This window comes from Echinops telfairi, unplaced genomic scaffold, assembly GCF_000313985.2.
Source record: "Echinops telfairi isolate 266 unplaced genomic scaffold, ASM31398v2 ScPeMD7_44;HRSCAF=162, whole genome shotgun sequence".
NCBI lineage: Eukaryota > Metazoa > Chordata > Mammalia > Afrosoricida > Tenrecidae > Echinops > Echinops telfairi.
This window is the reverse complement of record NW_022103942.1, coordinates 1,568,002-1,587,062: the sequence shown is the minus strand read 5'-3', so window position 1 is coordinate 1,587,062 and position 19,061 is coordinate 1,568,002. Positions and strand designations below refer to the sequence as shown.

General features: G+C 40.7%; 1 pseudogene; it reads left to right on the top strand.

Annotated features, from left to right (window-relative positions):
* Positions 1-16,828: 16,828 nt before the first annotated feature.
* On the top strand, positions 16,829-18,465 carry LOC101639450 (annotated as a pseudogene).
* The last annotated feature ends 596 nt before the right edge of the window (positions 18,466-19,061 follow it).

Here is a 19,061-nt window from a genome sequence, read left to right as displayed (position 1 = left end):
GGAAAGAGCTGGGAGGAAAAGGGCATTTATAGAGCTCTAGATAAAGACATGTACATATGCAAATATATTATATAAGGATGGGGAAATAGATCTATGAGCCTACATTTATAGGTTTAGTATTCGGTTGTAGTTTTTAATGGCTCCATTGCATTGGCTGGTGGCATAGTGGTTACGCATTGGGCTACAATGCTCAAGTTTTGAAGTTTGAAATCACCAGTTGCTCTGCAGGAGAAAGCCTAGTTTTTGTACTCCAGTAAGCAGTTACAGTGTTGGAACTTCAAAGGGACAATTCTAACCTGTCGTATACAGTACCTATGACTCTATGGCAGTGCGTTTGGTTGGTTTGGGTTTGGCATTGTAGTGCGTTAAATCAAAGTATAATGAGTTCTTTAAACTAGCCCATATTTGACATGGCATCAGGATTGGAGGAAGACTCATTAACCACCTGTGATATGCAGATGACACAACATTGCTTGCTGAAAACCAAGAGGGCCTGAAACATTTATTGATGAAGGTCAAAGTCTACAGCTATCAGGGTGGATAACACTTCAACATAAATGAAACAAAGATCTTGGCAGCTGGACCCAAAAGCAACATCCTGGCATACCAACAGAGAAAAGATGGAAGTTGTCAGGAGGTCATTTTACTTGGATCCAAGCTCAACACCCATGGAAGCAGCAACGGAATCAAATAGCATATTGGACTGAGCAAAAGACCTCTATCGCGGCAGTCTGAGTGCCCCAGAAAACGGTGCCAGAGTTTAGAAAACAAATACAGTAAAAGTAAACACACACAAAACAGCAAACTTCAGGGAACTATTTTGGATTGTGAACAAAGATCAATTTACTGTTCAAACAATCAGATAAAATAACCATTTTTTGGAGGGGTGGGGGGAAGACCTCTTTAAAGTGTTCAAAAGCAAAGATGTCACTTTGAACCCGAAGGTGCACCTGACCCAACCCAGGGCATTTTCAATTTCCTCATGTGCATGTGACAGCTAGACAATGAATTGTGGTGTTGGTGAAGAATATTGAATATACCCCAGACTGACAGAAGAATGAGCAAGTTGGTCTTGAAAGAAGTACAGCCAGGGTGGGAGCGGGGAGGGAGGGGAAAAATGAGGACCTAATGTCGGGGGTTTAAGTGGAGAGAAAATGTTTTCAGAATGATGTACAAATGCGCTTTACACAATTGATGTGTGTATGGATTGCGATAACCGTTGTATGAGCCCCTAATAAAATGTTAAAAAAAAGAAAGAAAGAAGTACAGCCAGAATACTTCATAGAAGCAAGGATGGTGAGACTTTGTCCCCCTTACTTTAGAATGCTATCATGCTTTTAAAGTAGAAGGTCAGTGGACGAGAGGGAGATTCTCCACCTACTAGATTGACACAGTGGCTGCAGCAACGTGCTCAACCAGAGCAATGACAGTGAAGATGGCAAAGGACCAGGCCGTGGTTTGCTCTGTTGTCGATAGGGTTGCTATGTCTTGGAACTGCCTCAGTGGTACCTAATAAGAGCAAAAATGTCCCACGTTGTGTACCCAAGTAGTTTAGAGTTGTAGAATTATGAACAGCAATACAATGAACATCCTGTAGCTACATCTTTGTGCATTTGGGGGATAATTTCCTTGATATGTTTTCCCCCAAATTAAATTTTTATGTTCCAGGGCATATATATTTTAAAAACTTTCGACTATATATTTTTTATATTGTCACTCCAAATGTTTTACCGTTTGCATTCCTAATATTTCTTGACTTCTCCACAATACCGAGAGTCATCTTTCTGGTGACCAATTGCAGTATTTCACTGTCATTTTAATTAGTAGATCTTACTAATTACTGGTGACAATGACTCCCCCATTCCCCCCACCTTTTTTTTGTTTTTCCCCATTCCCTTTTAAAAGTAAACCTTTGAAAGTATAACAGACAGCAAGCTACACAAATCATAAATGTATACCTTGATAACTTATCACAAAATAAACATGTTTGTGTAGCCAGAACCCAGATCAAGAACAAGAACATTACCAGCACCCTAGAAGCCCCATTGTTGTCCCTTTCCTATCATTAAATCATCTCCCCTACCAAGTGTAATCATTACACTGACTTACATAAAAAAGATTAATTTTTCCTGTTTTCAAATTTGATCTGAATGGAGCCATTCAGTATGTGATCATTTTGTCTGTGTTATGTTTATGAGCTTCAGCTATTTGGCTGAATGTGCTGAAGATGTCTGCCTTACTGGTGCTGTGTGCAGTGGGAGATTTTTAGATCTCTTTTAGGATTGATCAAATAATAAGACAAAACCCAGCAAGGATGTAAAATACTTGAAGAACACAATGATAACATAATCGCCAAATGTAAATCTTTGCACTATACATTGTGCAATATACTTTCTTTAGCGGTATTAAGGAAATAACTACAAGATTTGCCAACATGAAGTGTCATAAAGCAAACCTTAACTAACCGTAAAGACTGAAATAACATTGAGCAGCCTCTCTAAACCTGGGGAAACTGAGAGGAATTTATAGATAGATAGATAGATAGATAGATAGTAGTTACATAATCTGATGTCAATTTGAGACTTGAGAGTATTAAGAGTGAAGTGCTGGGGAAAAAAAGAGTGAAGTGCTGGAATCTACTCTGTCAATTGAGTCATAACCAATGAGGCTTCTGTGTGGGCATAGCCTTCCCCTAAGGACTCTGGGAATTCCAGTATTTCCTCCTTGAAGGCAGGAGACTCTTCTCTCTCCTCACTCCCTTGAAGATTCTCTCCTGACAAGGCTGACTGCCTGTGAGGCATCCCTGAGAAGAAGCCACATGGACCTAGCCTGATGCAGCCAGAACCCTGGATCTGGAGAAGCCACATGGAGACCCCTGCCAGAGCTGAGATGCCACTGGATCTACAAGACTTCCCACCCACTGGCCCATGATCCTCCTGCATTCGGCGTCATTGCATGCATTTTGTGAGTCTGAAGAGGACTTTATAGACTGGTATCGGACATATAGGCTAATATTGGACTTATTGGCTTGGACTGGGCTGGGTTGGGATGCTTTCTTAATGTAAAATTACTCTTTATATAAAACTCTCTCTTATACACATATGGGTTTCTATGGATTTGTTTCTCTAGTCTACCCAGACCAACACACATACAAAATTGTGATGTTATGAAACGAAGAAATTGATTTTTAAGTAATCTATGGGCCAAAGATGAACTAAAAATGAATGTTAGAAAATATCTTGAACTGAATGATCATGAAGTTATGGCATATAAAAACTGTATGAGACACAAAACCATAGAGAGCTTTTTATTTTTATTAAATCATTTTATTGGGAGCTCTTATAGCTCTTGTAACAATCCATACATCAATTGTATCAAGCACATTTGTACATATGTTGCCATAATCATTTAAAAAAATTCTCTTTCTACTTTTTTCCTCCCTCCACCCTCCCACCATCATGAACCCTTGATAAATTATAAATTATTACTATTTTCATATTTTCCATCATCTGGTGTCTCCCTTCACCCATATCTCTGTGGTTCATCTCCCTTGCAGGGGTGGGTGTGGTGGGCGCTTGGGGTTGGTAATACATCGATCATTGCAATGGATTCCCCCTTAGAAGGCTTTTCTTAGGGGTAGAAATTGATGAGCTAATTCTAAAATTTATATGGAAAGAGCAAAGGATCTAGGACATGTACACATAAGTAAACTGTTTTGGGAAAAAAGTACAAAGGTGGAGGAATCACACTGCCTGATTTTGAGACCTACTACAGCAAAACTTGTGAAAGCCAGAAACTGTAAGGTAGAAAGTTGCCAGAAGAGAAAAATGCCGATATTTTTCATGAATGGAGCATGGTAGGAACATGGTAAGATGACACCTTGTGAGAAGCAGAAAAGTGTTGGACTCAGAAAAACAAGGCAGTCCCCTCAAGTTCCCAGTCATACAGGGTTTACTGTGTGAAGTACGGAGATCCAAAGAGATTGGCATACAGAACCCTGGAATGGAACAGACTCACACATTTATTAGCCTCATTTATTTTCTACCAACGTGTCAAGGTATGTTAGTGGAGAAAGAATAGTCCTTTCAACAGATGGTGCTAGAGCAATTGACACATAACATGCCCCTTAAAATAAACTAACCTTGACTCAAACCTCATGTTATTCAAGATACATAATTATGGTACAGTTTATTACTTAATAGCCATAGTTCTCCATCTTATGATGTTTTTTAAATTCTGGGCTCTAGGCTTGTGGTTATGATCTCATTTTGGAGAAAGTTGTCTGTTAGGTTAATGAAGGTGATAGCATCCTGGTTCCAATGTGTTCATTTGTGTGGTCCACCAAGTAAGAGCTCCTTCTTTTGCTTTTGGTCACTTTTCTTCTCTGTGGTCATACCTAGCAAGACCTGGGAAATTGCAATGACACTTTGCGAAGTTTGCTCTCTTGGTTTAGAGCCTGGGTCTGGCTTGCCTCTGTCTGACCTCGGTTTGTGTGAGTTGAGCCAGTGGCCTATTGCCTCACCTGAATCTCTAGCTTCCACTGCCTTGTGAGTCAACAGCCGGTCATCTTACCTGCTGAATTGGGTTGTCAGTCGCTACAATCACCTGAGTGAGGTGAATCCTCCAGACTGACATCTAAATGGATCTGGGACTTGCCAGCCTTCACAACTGTGTTAGCTATTTCTTAATTGGTCGTGAATTCTGTGAGATGTTTCAGTAAATTATGGAGCCTTAAGATGTGAAGGAGAGAGGGAGGGGGGAGGGGGGAGGGAGGGGGAAAATGAGGACCTAATGGCGGGGGGCTTAGGTGGAGAGTAAATGTTTTGAGAATGATGAGGGCAACGAATGTACAAATGCACTTTACACTATTGATGTATGTATGGACTGTGATAAGAGTTGTATGAGCCCCTAATAAAATGACTTTTAAAAAAGAACACACACAAAAAAGATGTGAAGGAGAATATTGAGAGGAGGATGAGGAGGAGTTGATATCAGAAAGGATGGAATGGTAGAGAATTTTGAAAAAATTAGACATTTGGGACATCTTTAACCTCCACCATATAGATATTAGCCTTGTACTGATCCTTCTAAATAAAAGTCTTCATTCAACAATCAATTTCATTGTAAAAGTTAAAACGATAAATTGCCTAGAAGAAAGTGCAATGGGAAATGTGTCATATTGGGTTAAAGAAAACTTTCCCCCACAAAAAAAAATTTTATTGTGTGCTAATATAGCTATTATATCATTCTATAGTTCAATCATATCAAAGAAATTGCTACCACAATCAGTTTCAAAACATTTTCTTCCTTCTCATTATCAGCTCCCCTTTATTCCCCACCCCACTGTACACTCTCCCACCCCCTCCACGGAACCTTTATGCTATTTGCTGTCTTTATGGTTTCAGCAACCCTGGCTGTCATATACTGAAAAAAAGAAAAACATATAACGAAAATCCAAGAGGATTACTCCCAATGACAAGAACATCTGATGTAACCTCCCATATGGAAAAATTAAAATAAGACACAAAAAAGCATAAACCATAAAAGAGAAGCTGGATTTATCAAAATTTCAAAACAACTCTATATTGTTAAGTAGGCACATGGAAAGCCAAACTAGAGAATGTGCTAAAATATTTATAAAGCAACATAGTTAATAAGTACTTATATACAGAATTTGCAAATAACTCTCATAATTCAACAATAAGAAAACAAATAACCCAATGAAAAAACATGGGCATATAGCAAATATATATACACAGGTACCCTTCATTCTCTGAAAATTTGCTTTATGCCACTTAGTTTTTATAAAAGATCTGCATTAGTATCTGCTTTTGCTAACCAAAATAAAGCTAAAGGGGATTTTTGCTTTTACAAAAAGAGAGGGAAATTTAAATTAGCATTCATCTTTTGCTTTTCAGTGACCCTTAAGGAGACATGTACTGCTGAGCACAATGTGGCCTTGCCAAGGTCCTTCCGCAGAAATTACACTTTACCTATGTCTGTACATATCGTTCCTGCTTTTACTATATGTTAATGTTATTTTATGTTTTATGTGATATTTTGTATGGTTTGGTAGGTTAATTTTTGAGTCTGAGAATACTCAAAAACTTCTCCCCATAAATTAATTGTAATTGCTCTGGTTTATGACATTTCTGCCCATGAAAGGCTTTATAGGAGCATTCTACTTTCAGATAGGAGGCACAACCTGTACAAGTGGACTTCAAAAGGTTCATAGAAAAATTGAATTAGAAAATAATGGTTGATTTCTGGCTAGATGATGGACTTAGCAGATATGCTACCTAGACCCTTTACAACAGAGACAAAAGAGACCAAATTAAAAATATGTGGATGATAATTCTGGAACCCTGAGCTTCCGAGGATAGAATAAAGACATGAATGAATACCGGTGAGAAGAATCACTGAACAAAATTTGTAAATGAAAAGACAGATGGAGTGAGGAGACAGATGAAGTGGGCAAATTGTCAGCTGGTCCAACACAGTGAAGTCATCTTGAACTTTTGCAAGTGGTGTTCAAATGTAACAGCAAACTGATAAAGTAATAGGCTCAACTAGCCCAAGACAGGTGCTATATCAGTGGCTGTAACGAAAAAGTGCAATCCTCCCCTTGTTCCTCACACATTCCCAGTGACCAAAGTGTGGCCAGCCCCCACCTTTGTTCACCTGGCAGCTGGTGACATTCCCCATAAGGCCTGCTTTGCCTGAGGCCATTGTGAAAGACAAGAAGATATGCATTCAACAAGCCCAATGAACCCCAAACAGGGTAGATCTCCGAAAAGAAAATCATCAAGACATGTCACAGTCAAACTTACTGCAGCCAAAGTCTAAGAAATAATCCTGAAAGCAGTTCAGGAAAAAAGAAAACGTTGCCTACAAAGGTGAACCAATAAGACTAAACTTTGATTTCTCCGCAGAAATCATACAGGAAAGAAGGCAATGGGATAGCATACATAAAACTCTGAAAGAACAAAAAAGCCTACCAAGAATTATATACCCACAGAAAATTCTCCCTCAAATACAACAGTGAGATTAGGACATTTCCAGATAAACAGAATTTGAAGGAATTTCTAAAAATAAAATATTACAAAGGAGTTCTTCAGACAGAGAATCAAATATATCAGACAACAGCCTGAGATTAATAGACACGACAGCACCAACTAGCAGATATTGTTGTTAATATTTTTTAGTATGTTTTTCTGTTTATGAAATCCAAGATAGGTCAATCTATAAAGATTATAACTGGGTTAATGGTTTCTTGGGTGTAGCGTGGCTTAGTGCTTATGATTGGGCTGTGATCTTCAAGTTCTGCAGGTCAAAAACACCAGCCACGCCACAGGAGGAAGGTGAGCTTTCTACTCCAGTCAACAGTTACAGTCTTGGACACTCACGGGGCAGCTTTACCCGTCCTATAGGGTTGCTGTGAGTTGTCCTCGACTCGATGGTAATGAGGTTGTTTTTCATTTCTTATTTTAGTGGGTATGACAGGAGAGGTTGGAAGGAAGTGGGAGCTAATAACAATGAGTACAAGAAAGGAGAAAGTGTTCTAAACTTGGGATGATTGTACAATCCTTCTTAATATGGTTGCACTATTGAATTGTATGATATGTAAATTGTATGCCATTTAACTGCTAAAAAAAGAAATATCTAAAGTAAAACAAACCTACAAGACTGAAAATAGGAAACGAGTGATAGTAATTTGTAAATGACAGTCATAAAGTAAAAAGAGGGAATAAATAATATAGTAACAGAACTTCTAAATGCAGAGGAAATCAAGTAGATTTCAAGATAAAACAGATTGCTTTAAACTTGGGAAGAAATCAATACATTATAGAGGAAACTCAAAGAAAATTCACAAACTTCTGATCAAAATAAAAAGAGGAAAATTATACACTATAGTGACTTACGTCTGCTATGATGCTAGAAGCTATGCCACTGGTATTTCAAACCAGCAAGATCACCCATGGTGGACCAGTTTCAGCAAAGCTTCCAGACTAGGAACAGATTATGAAGAATTAATAGGCAGTCCACTTCTGAGGAGTCACTGAAAACCTTATGAACAGCAGCAGAATATTGTCAGATACAGTGCCAGAAGATGGATCCCTCCAAGTAGAAGAAATTCAAAATATAATTGGGGAAGAGCTGACACCTCAAAGTAGAGTCAGCCTTTGGAAGAAACTAAGCTTTTAAGACCTTCATTGACATGACTCAAAAAGAGAACAAACAGCTGCAAACATCCATTAATAACTGGAATGTGTAAAGTATACAGCGTGAGTCTAGGAAATGTATAAGTTGTCAAAAATGAAATGCAACACATAAAGATCAAGATCCTAGGCAATAATGAGCTGAAATGGATTGCTAATGGCCATTTTGAGTTAATGGCCATGATCATTTGATAATGATATTGTTTTACTATGCTGAGAATTACAAATTCAAGAGGAAAGACAACACGTTCATCATCAAGAACCTTTTATGGGGATAAACAATTCAGAGGAGAAAACAATGGGACTGAGGGCTCTGGGGAGACATGGGAGAAGGAGGTGAGAGAAAGGATGGTGTGGGGGGTGTCAACCAGCCTTGGGACAAGGGAACAACAAGTGAACTAAAATTAATGGAGAGAAAGGTGTAGGAGGCCTAGTGTGGCTTAATCAAGGGCAATGTAACAACGAGGAATTACTGAACCCGAATGAAGGCTGAACATGATAGTGGGACAAGAGGAGAGCAAAAGGAAATAGAGGAAAAAACCAGGAGGCAAAGGACATTTATAGAGATCTAAATACAGGCATGTACATATGTAAAAATATTTATATATGATAGGGAAATAGATCTATGTACTTATATTTATTTTTTACGAACCAATTTTTAATAAATCATTTTATTGGGTGCTTGTACAACTCTTATCACAATCCATACATACATCCATTGTGTCAAGCACATTTGCTGCCATCATCATTCTCAAAACATTTTCTTTCTACTTGAGCCCTTGGTATCAGCTCCTCATCCCCCCCCTCCCTCCCCATGTTCCCTTCATCGTGAACCATTGATAATTTATAAATTATTATTATTTTGTCATATCTTACACTGTCTGACGTCTCCCTTCACCCACTTTTCTGTTGTTCATCCCCCAGGGAGGGGGCTATTTGTAGATCATTGTGATTGGTTTCCCTTTTCTCCCCCACCTTCCCCTTCCCCTCCTAGTATCTCTACTCTCATTATTGGTCCTGAGGGGTTTATCTGTCCTGGATTGCCTATGTTTCCAGCTTTCATCTGTATCACTGTACATTCTCTGGTCTAGTTGTATTAGTAACGTAGAATTGGGATCATGATACATGATAGTGGGGGGGGGGAGGGGGGGAAAATGAGGAGCTGATATCAAGGGCTCAAGTAGAATGAATATGCTTTGGAAATGATGATGGAAACATATGTACAAATGCGCTTGACATAACGGATGAATGTATGGACTGTGATAAGAGCTGTAAGAGCCCCCAATAAAAGTATTTAATAATAAAAAGAAAAATAGAGAACATTTTACGATCTATCTGATAGGGATTGAATAGGGACTTCTGCTTGCTAGGGAACAATGGACCTTGAGACCAAGCCCAGTAAACATCCTAACCTTGAGACCAGGCTGGATGAACATTCTGACACGTAACCGTAGCCTGAGAAAAACGTAAAAGGAAATATGCAGCAGACCCAAAGATGGACTGAGGGAACTAATTAGGAAGCTGCTCAACCATCTACAGAGCTGTGATCTCCACCCCATTTGAGTGGACTTTGAAAACCAGAAAGTTTCCTCTAGCCTATGTCCTTCTCAGTTCAGGAGGGGAACCCCCTTGCGCACTAAGCATAGCTTATCTATGCTTAAATAAAACTTGTGCTTAGCTCTTCAAAGAAAAGTATTTGAGTGTCTGTGAGTGTGGCTTATCTCTGTCGCTGGGACAAGCTACTCAGGAAGTACTTGCTAATACCCAGTGCCAGAAGCAGGACTTGGCATTCCTCTGCAGGAAAGACGTCAACTGTTTTGAGAAGAAAAAAGGAGAAACCTCATAAAAGTTCCAAAAAGGAAAATCATAGAGACAGTAAACACTAAAAGAACTCCCCCCCCCCCGCCGCCAAATGACAAGAAAACCCACAAACAAAATGAACACAGCACAGAGAATAGCTGGAACAAAGAAACCAACAACACAACCAAAAGAAACAGAATGACAGAAAGAAATTCATATCCATGCAAATTGTTGCTGAATGTAAATTGATTTAATAAACCAGTCAAGAGACATAGAGTAGCAGAATGGATAAGAATACAAGCCCATTAATATGCTGCTTACAAAATACATACCTCAGACACAAAGACAAAAATAGACTAAAAATAAAAGGATTGAAAAAATATATCAAGCTAATGGCAATCTAAACAAAAAAGAGTGGGAGTGGCAATAATAATCTCTGATAAAATAGACATAAAGACAAAAGCCATCATGATATATAAAGGACATTACATAATGATTGAAGAGACAATTGAATAAAAAGGCATAACCATAATAAGTATCTATGCAAACAATAAAGGAACTTCAAAATGTATTAATCAAATACTTATAGAGTTGAAGAGAGAAATAGACAAGTTTACAATAATAATAGGAAGAGATTTCAAAACACCAATCTTGAGGAAGGACAGAACAACTAGAAAGAAGACAATGACACAGAAGAACTGAACAACACAAGTAGTCAAGTTGACCTCTTACACATATTCAGAACACTCCACTCAACAACACAGTATGTTTTTTTCCCAGAACACATGAAGCATTCTCCAGAATAGACCATACATTAGGCCTCAAAGTAAGCATCCACACATGATAAAATATTGAGATCTTATGAGGCATCTTCTCAGATCACAATAATATAAAATTAGAAATTCACAATAAGAAGATCAAGGTGAAAAGAACCAAATACATGGAAATTAAACAGCACTGTGCTTAAAAATTACTGAGTAATTGAAGAAATAAAAAAATAAAAATGAAAATTTCCTAGAAACAAATGAGAATGAATATACAATATAATAAAACCTTTAAGGCTCGGCAGAAACTGATTTATACAAATAAATGAATAGAACTGGGAACCCAGAGGTGAATCCATTCACCTTTGGACAGCTGTTTTTGGCAAAATGTCCAAAACTCATCAAAAGGGGACAAAATAGTATCTTTGCCAAATATAAATTACTCTGAGGGTAAATTATACAAATAAACACACAAATAAAAAAGAATAAAAATCAGTATCTTAACCCAACATCTCCAACCATTAGAACAAGAGCAGCAAAATAAGCCTTCAGCTATCAGAATAAAAGAACTAATAAAAATTAGAGCAGAAATAAGTGAACCAGAAAACAGTAGAAAGAATCAACAATACAAGATAGGTTCTTTGACCCAGAAATAAATTCATCAACCTACAGACAACAGATTTTCTTTCTTTTTTAAAAAAAAATTATTTATTTTTATTATTTTTCCTTTTTTTAATGAATATTTTCTTTCTTCTTTTTTTTAAACATTTTATTAGGGGCTCATACAACTGTTATCGCAATCCATACACACATCAATTGTGTAAAGTGCATTTGTACATCATTCTCAAAGCATTTCCTCTCCACCCAAGCCCCCGGCATCAGCTCCTCAGTTTTCCCCTCCCTCCCCGCTCCCCCCTCCCTCATTAGCCCTTGATAGTTTATAAATTGTTATTTGGTCATATCTTGCCCTGTCCGACGTCTCCCTTCACCCACTTTTCGGTTGTCCGTCCCCCAGGGAGGAGGTCACATATAGTTCCTTGTAATCGGTTCCCTCTTTCCTACCCACTCTCCCTCTACCCTCCCTGTTTTGCCACTCACACCACTGGTCCTGTAGGGCTCATCCGCCCTGGATTCCCTGTATTTTCAGTTCCTATCTGTACCAGTGTACATCCTCTGGTCTAGCCAGACTTGCAAAGTCGAATTCGAATCATGGTAGTGGGGGCAGGGAGGAAACATTTAGGAACTAGAGGAAAGTTGTATTTTTCATCGTTGTTACATCGCACCCTGACTGGCTCATCTCCTCCCTGAGACCCCTCTGCAAGGGGATCTCCAGTGGCCTACTAATTCCTCTTGATTACATTACCCTTTGTCACGCCCTACCAGGCCTCCTACACCCTCCTCACCACCAATTTGGATCACTTGTTTTTCCCTTGTCCCTGAGTTTGTTAACACCACTACCTTTCCCCCCACCTCCCCGTTTCCCATGTCCCCCCGGAACTGTCAGTCCCGTTGTTTTCTCCTCCAGATTGTTCATCCAGCCTGTCCTATCCAGACAGACCTGCGGAGACAACAACATGCACAAAAACAAGACAGAGCCAAACCAAGGAACAATGTACAACAAAACAGCAACAACATCAAGCCACTGGCAAAGAACAAATTAAAATATACCAAGAAAGAAAAGCTTGTTTCCAGTCTAGCCTGTTGGGGCACCATGCCTTGTCCCCAATGTCCACCCTCATCATTCCCTGGGGATCTTGATGCTCCCCTCCCCTGCTGCTCCGCTGCACTCCCCCAGTGCTTTGCCTCAGTGTGGCGGGATCAGATTGGGTGCAATTCCCACACTGTGTCCCTGGTGTTGTCCCCCGCAGGGCCATGGGTCAGTGTGGTTCATCATGTCTCATAGTGGGGCTGGCCATGTGGTCCTCTCTGTGGACTGGCTGCTCTATTTGGGGTCATCGTCCTCAAGGCCTGGTGGGCCAGGATGTGCTCCAGTCTCTCCTCCTCCCCCGTCATCTGCTCCTGTGTGCTCTGGTCAGATATATCCTTCTCCCGAAGCTGCAGATTCAGTGCCATCCTTTGAGATACATTCTTCTCAGGGGAGGGGCAGGCATCCACTTAGTATTTGGGCCTGGGACCAGCCCCACAGACCTCTCCACTGATTCTCTACTCCACGACGGCATGCAGACAACAGATTTTTCAACAAAGGACCTGAGAACATTAAATGGGAGATAGTCTCTTCAATAATGTTGCTGGTAAATGATGTTGGATTTTCGTCTGTAGAAGAATTTAACAAGACCCATACCTCACCCCATGTATAAAAAAGAACTAAAAATGAATCAAAGACTTAAATGTGAAAAACAGAGCTATAAAGATCATCCACGAGAAAATAGGGACAAACTTAAGGGCCCTATTGAAGGGCATAGACACACTATCAAATATACCGAAGGAAACACACACATTAGATGACAAAAAAGATGACTGGGATTTACTAAAAATAAGACATTTATATACATCAAAATACTTCATCAAAAGAGTAAACAGATAACCCACAGAGCAGGAAATACATTTTTATAATGACACAATGGACAAAGGACTAACTTCAAAAATCTGTGGAAAATTCAAGTGCCTCAAGAAGAGAAAGGTGAACAGTCCAATTAGAAAGTGGACAAAGGGCATGTACAGACAGTTCACCAAAGATGGCATCCAAATGGCCAATGAATATTCGACGAAATGCTCCTGATCATTCACCATTTGGGAGATGCAAGTCAAAACAATGATGAGATATCACCTTACACTGACATTGAAAGCGAAATTCAATGAAACAGAAAACAACAAATTCTGAAGAGGCTGCAGAGAGATTGGAACTCACTCTCATACGTCATACACTGTTGGTGAGACTGTAAAGATATACTGTAACTGGGACTAGAAACTCCCTATGACCCAGTAATCTCCCTGCTGGGTATATACCCTAAAGAAGTAAGAGGCTTAACTGCAACAGACACAGGCACCTCCATGTTCACCATAGCAAAAAGACAGAAACAACCTAAATGCCCACCTGTAGAAGAATGGATAAAGAAACTCTGGTACATATACACAATAGAATACTATGTCTCGCTTAAAAAAAAAAGGATAAAACCAGGAACCACCTCATGACATGGATGGACCTGAAGAACATAACGCTGAGTGAAATTGCTCAATCACGAAGCACAAATACTATGTGAGACCACTAGTGTAAGTGAATATATATATGTGTATATATGTATATACATACATACAAACAAGAGAAAGACATTCAGAGTGTCAAGGGCAAGAGGGAAATGGAGGAGGGAGAAAGAAATGGACTAGACAAGGATTCGGTGTTAAATTTGGTGTAATGAGTAATAGTAACCCACACAGGGGAGACCAGTAATCAAGGTGCAGATGAATGGCAAACATTTGGAGGTATTGATTAGTTATTTAAATTGTTCAGTGCAATTACATAAGATATATCAATTTAAAATAAAAATAAGTTGGTTTTTTGAAAAGCTTTACAAAACTAACAAAGAGGAGACAAACTGACAAAGGAAGGAGAAGATGCAACTATCATAAGTGAGGTAGTTAGTTTATTGTGCCAACCTGTCCGAGAAACACATGTGGGCTTAATTGAAGGGCGGAGGGATAAATGGCTCGGTGAGCCTCGTCTTTCTAGTTCTCGGGTCTCTTGCTATGGTCAGACTAGGGTGCAGCTTTCTTTACCACATTTGCTCATGCACACATTTGTCTTCAGCGATCGTGTTGGGAAGGTGTGCATCATGGAATGCCAATTGAATAGAACAAAGTGTTCTTCCATTGAGTAAGTACTTGAGTGGAGGTCCAATGTCCATCTGCTGCCTTAATACTAAACCAGTAAATATATGCATGTAGATCTATTTCCCCACCATCCTTTATAAATATATTTACATATGTACATGCCTTTATTTAGACCTCTATAAAGAAAATACCTTTTGCCTCCTAGTTCTTTCCTCTATTTCCTTTTACTTTCCTCTTGTCCCACTATCATGCTCAGCCTTCATTTGGGTTTTAATAATTTCTCTCAGTTACATTGCCCTTGCTGAATACCTACCTCTCACACCCGCCTCTCACACCCTCCTTGCCACTAATTTTGGATCACTTGTTGCTCCCTTGTCCCTGGGTTGGTCAACACTACCTGCCTCGTCCTCTCCCATGTCCCCCCAGAACCATTGGTCCCATTGTTTTCTCCTCCAGACTGTTCATCCAGCCTATCTTATCTAGATAGATCTGCAGAGATAACAATATGCACCAAAAAACAAGGCATAGCAAGACAAAGCGACAAAAGAGAACACAACGATGACAACAAAAAGAAAGCCAATGACCCAGAAAAGAATAAATGAATTAAAAAAAGAAAAAGAAAAAATTAAAAGAAAAACCTGTAAATAGATCAAGGTCTGATTTTTGACCTCTAGGCGTGTCCTCCAGTCAAGTCCGATGGGGTGCCACACTCTGGTCCCAAAGTCTATCTTTGCACTCCCTCGGGAGCTCCCTGCTCTGCTCCCCCACCTCCCCACCTCTCTGTTGCTCTGCTGCAAGCCTTTAGTGTTTTGCCTAGGTGTGGCGGGGTAGACTGGGCCAATCCAGTGTTGTCCCCCATAGGGCCATGGGCCAGCAAGGGTCGTCGTGTCTCATAGTGGAATCAGCCATATGGTCCACTCTGTGCATTGGCTGTTCAGAGCGGGAATATCATCCTCCAGGCCTGGTGGGCTAGGATGTGCTCCACTCTCTCTTCCTCCCCATTCGTTTGCTCCCGTGTGCTCTGATCAGACATGCCCCTCTCCCCTAGCTGCAGTTTCAGTGCCCTCCTCTAAAGTAAATTCTTCTGGGGGGAGGGGCAGTCCTCCACGTAGCTGGTATGGGGGCCGAGTCCCCTCCACTGGCTCCCTTCTCCATGACAGCAAGCTGCATTCGCATCCCGGAACACTGGATTTAAGTCCGGTCCCTCTTTCCCTCCCAATTTTCTGGTCTGGCAGCAGGAGCTCCAGATGGGTGAGTGTTAACTAGTCACCATTTCCCCCCAGTCCTCCTTATTTATCAATTCTTGAATGGAAAATTGATGATTTGCTATGTAAACCTTCATCGAAGCGGGCACATAAGCAAATGCGTTGAAGAAAGCTGATGGTGGCAAGCTGTCAAATTACACAGAATCTGGGGTCCCACATGCTGGATGATAAACAAGGGGTCATTTAACTGAGAAACAACAAAGCCCACATGGAAGAAGCACACCAGCTTGTAAGATGACAAGGCAGCGAAAGGGTCAGGTATCAGGCATCAAAGACCAAAAAAAAAAAAAAAACATAACATTGTGAATGAGGGGGAGTGCAGAGTGGGGACCCAGGGCCCATCCGGGGGAAATTGGACATCCCCTTGCAGAAGGGCTGCGAGGAGGCGAGGAGCAAATTGGAGTGCAGTGTAGTAACGATGAAATATGCAATTTTCCTCTGATTCTTAAATGCTTCCTCCACCCCACTACCATAATCCCAATTCTACCTTACATATCCGGCTGGACCGGAGGATGTGCACTGGCACAGATAGGAACTGGAAATACAGTGAACCCAGGACAGATGAGCCCCCCAGGACCGTGGAGAGAGTGGCAATGGCGGGAGGGTGGAGGGAAGGAGAGGGAGAAAGGGGGAACAGAGGACAAGGTCTACATGTGGCCTCCTTCCTGCGGGACGGACAGCGGAGAAGTGGGTGAGGGAGATGTGGGATGGGGTAAGATATGATAAAATAATAATAAATTATAAATTATTGGGGATTTGTGGGGAGCGGGGAGGGAGAGGGAAAAATGAGCTGAAACCAGGGGCTCAAGTGGAAAGTGGGTGTCGTAAGAATGATGAAGTCAACATATGTGCTAAAGTGCTGGACACAGATGACGTATGTACAGATTGTGATGAGTTGTATGAGCCCTTAATAAAATGATTATTTAAAAAAAATTAAAGGTGTAAAGCAAAGCAAAAGAAAAGAAAAGAGATTCTCAATTCAATATGTAAAATGATTCCCTTTTTTGCTAAGGATGAGAGTGATGAGGATGTAGAGGGCAGTAAAGAAGATGACTAAGAGGATGAAGAGGAATTTGAGTTGGCCATGATGAAATCAGCCCCCCCCCCACACACACACATACACACCTCAGCGGAGGATTAGGTGGAGAGGGATGAAGAGGATGACAATGACTCTGAGGAAGAGGTTATGGAGATTGCACCAGCCAAAGGCAAGAAAGAGCTGGCCAAGGCGGTCCTGGAGAAGGTTGAGTGTGGCTGAGGCTGAGGAGGAAGAGGAAGAGGAAGAACCTGTCAAAGAAGTACCTTGAAAACGGAAGAAGGCAATGGTCAAGCAGAAAGCTCTCCTGAAGCCAAGATACAGAGTGGAAGCCACCTAACCAACTACAGCTTTCAACCTCCTTCCTGGAAACCTGAACTGCAAACCATCTGCTCCTGAGACCATCTTCCTGTGAGGGACGTCAGAATGGGTATGCCGAGGAAGTTTGGCTATGTGGGTTTTGCATCTGCTGACGACCTGGAAAAAGCCATGGAACTCACAGGCTTAAAAGTTTTTTGCAATGAGATATTAAGCTAGAGAGACGGAGGAGAAAAGGACAAGATGGAAGAGAAAGGACAACAAGAAAGAGAGATGCCTGGACATGGTTCACCAAAATTTTGCCTTGCAAAGTTACTCAGGATGAATTAAAAGAAATCTTTGAAAATGTTGTGGAGATCAAATTAATCAGCAAAGACAAGAAGAGTAAAGGTACTGTGTATTTCAAGTTTAAGACAGAAGTTGATACTGAGGAAACCCTAGAAGAAAAGCATTGGACAGAGATGGACAACTGGTCCATATCCCTGTACTACACTGGGGAGAGGGGTCCAAATCAGGACCATCAAGGTGGGAAGACCTCGATGACCACTTGGAGCAGTGAATCAAAAGCCCCGGTTTTAAGCAACCTCTTCTACAATGCAACAGAAGAGAAGCTGCAGGGGCTGTTTGAGAAGGAAACTGCTATCAAGGTGTCGCCGAACCAGAACGGCAAATCTAACAGGTATGCATTCTTAGAATTGGCTTTGTTTGAAGATGATAAAGAAGCATTAAATTCTTGTAATAAAAGAGACATCGAGGGCAGAGCATTCCGGTTGGAGTCGCGAGGAGCCAGGGGATCACCTAACTCATGGAGCCAGCTGTTCCAAACTTCAATTTGTCAGAGGTCTGTCTGTAGAAACCAGCAAGGAGATCTTCAAGGAAAAGGAATCGTTCAATGGCTCTGTTGGGACCAGGATAGTCACCGACTAGGAAACTGGCTCTGCCCAAGGGTTTGGCTTTGTGGACTTCAACAGTGAGGAGAATGCTAAAGCAGCCAAGGTGGCCATGGAATGATGGTGAGATCTATGGCAACAAAGTGACCTTGGACTGGGCCAAGCTCAAGGGTGAAGGTGGCTTCGTGGGACGAGGTGGCAGCAGTGGAGTGTTTGGAGGCCAAGGTAGAGGAGACCACGGTGGATATTGTGGCAGAGGCCAGGGAGGCTTTGGATGGCGAGGCGGCTTCTGGGGAGGCAGAGGAGAAGGAGACCACCAAGCCACAAGGAAAGAAGACGAAGTTTGATGAACTCTCTTTCCCTGTCTTTCCCTCTTCTGTTTGAAAGAAAGGACTCTGGGTTTGACTGTTATCAGATCATGACAGAGCCTTTGGTGGACATGACAAGTACAGAGAATTGTGGGGATGACATTTTATCCTATGTATAAATTCGTGGTTTTCCTACAGATAGGTTTTTTCTTTTTTCTCTGTGTGTGTGTGTGTGTGTGTGTGTTGGGGGTGGCAGCAGAGTTTGCTTCAGTGACATTTGGACAAACTAAGAAGTTGTGAACTCTGAAAAAATTTTAAATGATTCTTTTAATTGACTCTGGGAAAGGAGAAAGCAAATCCATCACTTTAAACTATGTAGATGAGAATAAAAATGAGAATATCTGTGGGATGTGGTTAGAGCACTAACAATAGGATTATTTATAGACTTAAATAAATGTATATTAAAATACAAAACAGAGTGTTGGCAGTGCACTGGAGAGCCCTTGAAGGATTTAAAAAATAAATCAACTAAGCAAGAACATCGAAAAAGAATAACAAATTTGAACCACAAAGAAAATATAAGGAAGGGAAAAATAAAAACAGAACATAACTGAAAAAAATTCAGTACTAGATAAAACCTAGACTTCTTAGAAACACGTTTTGAACAAATCT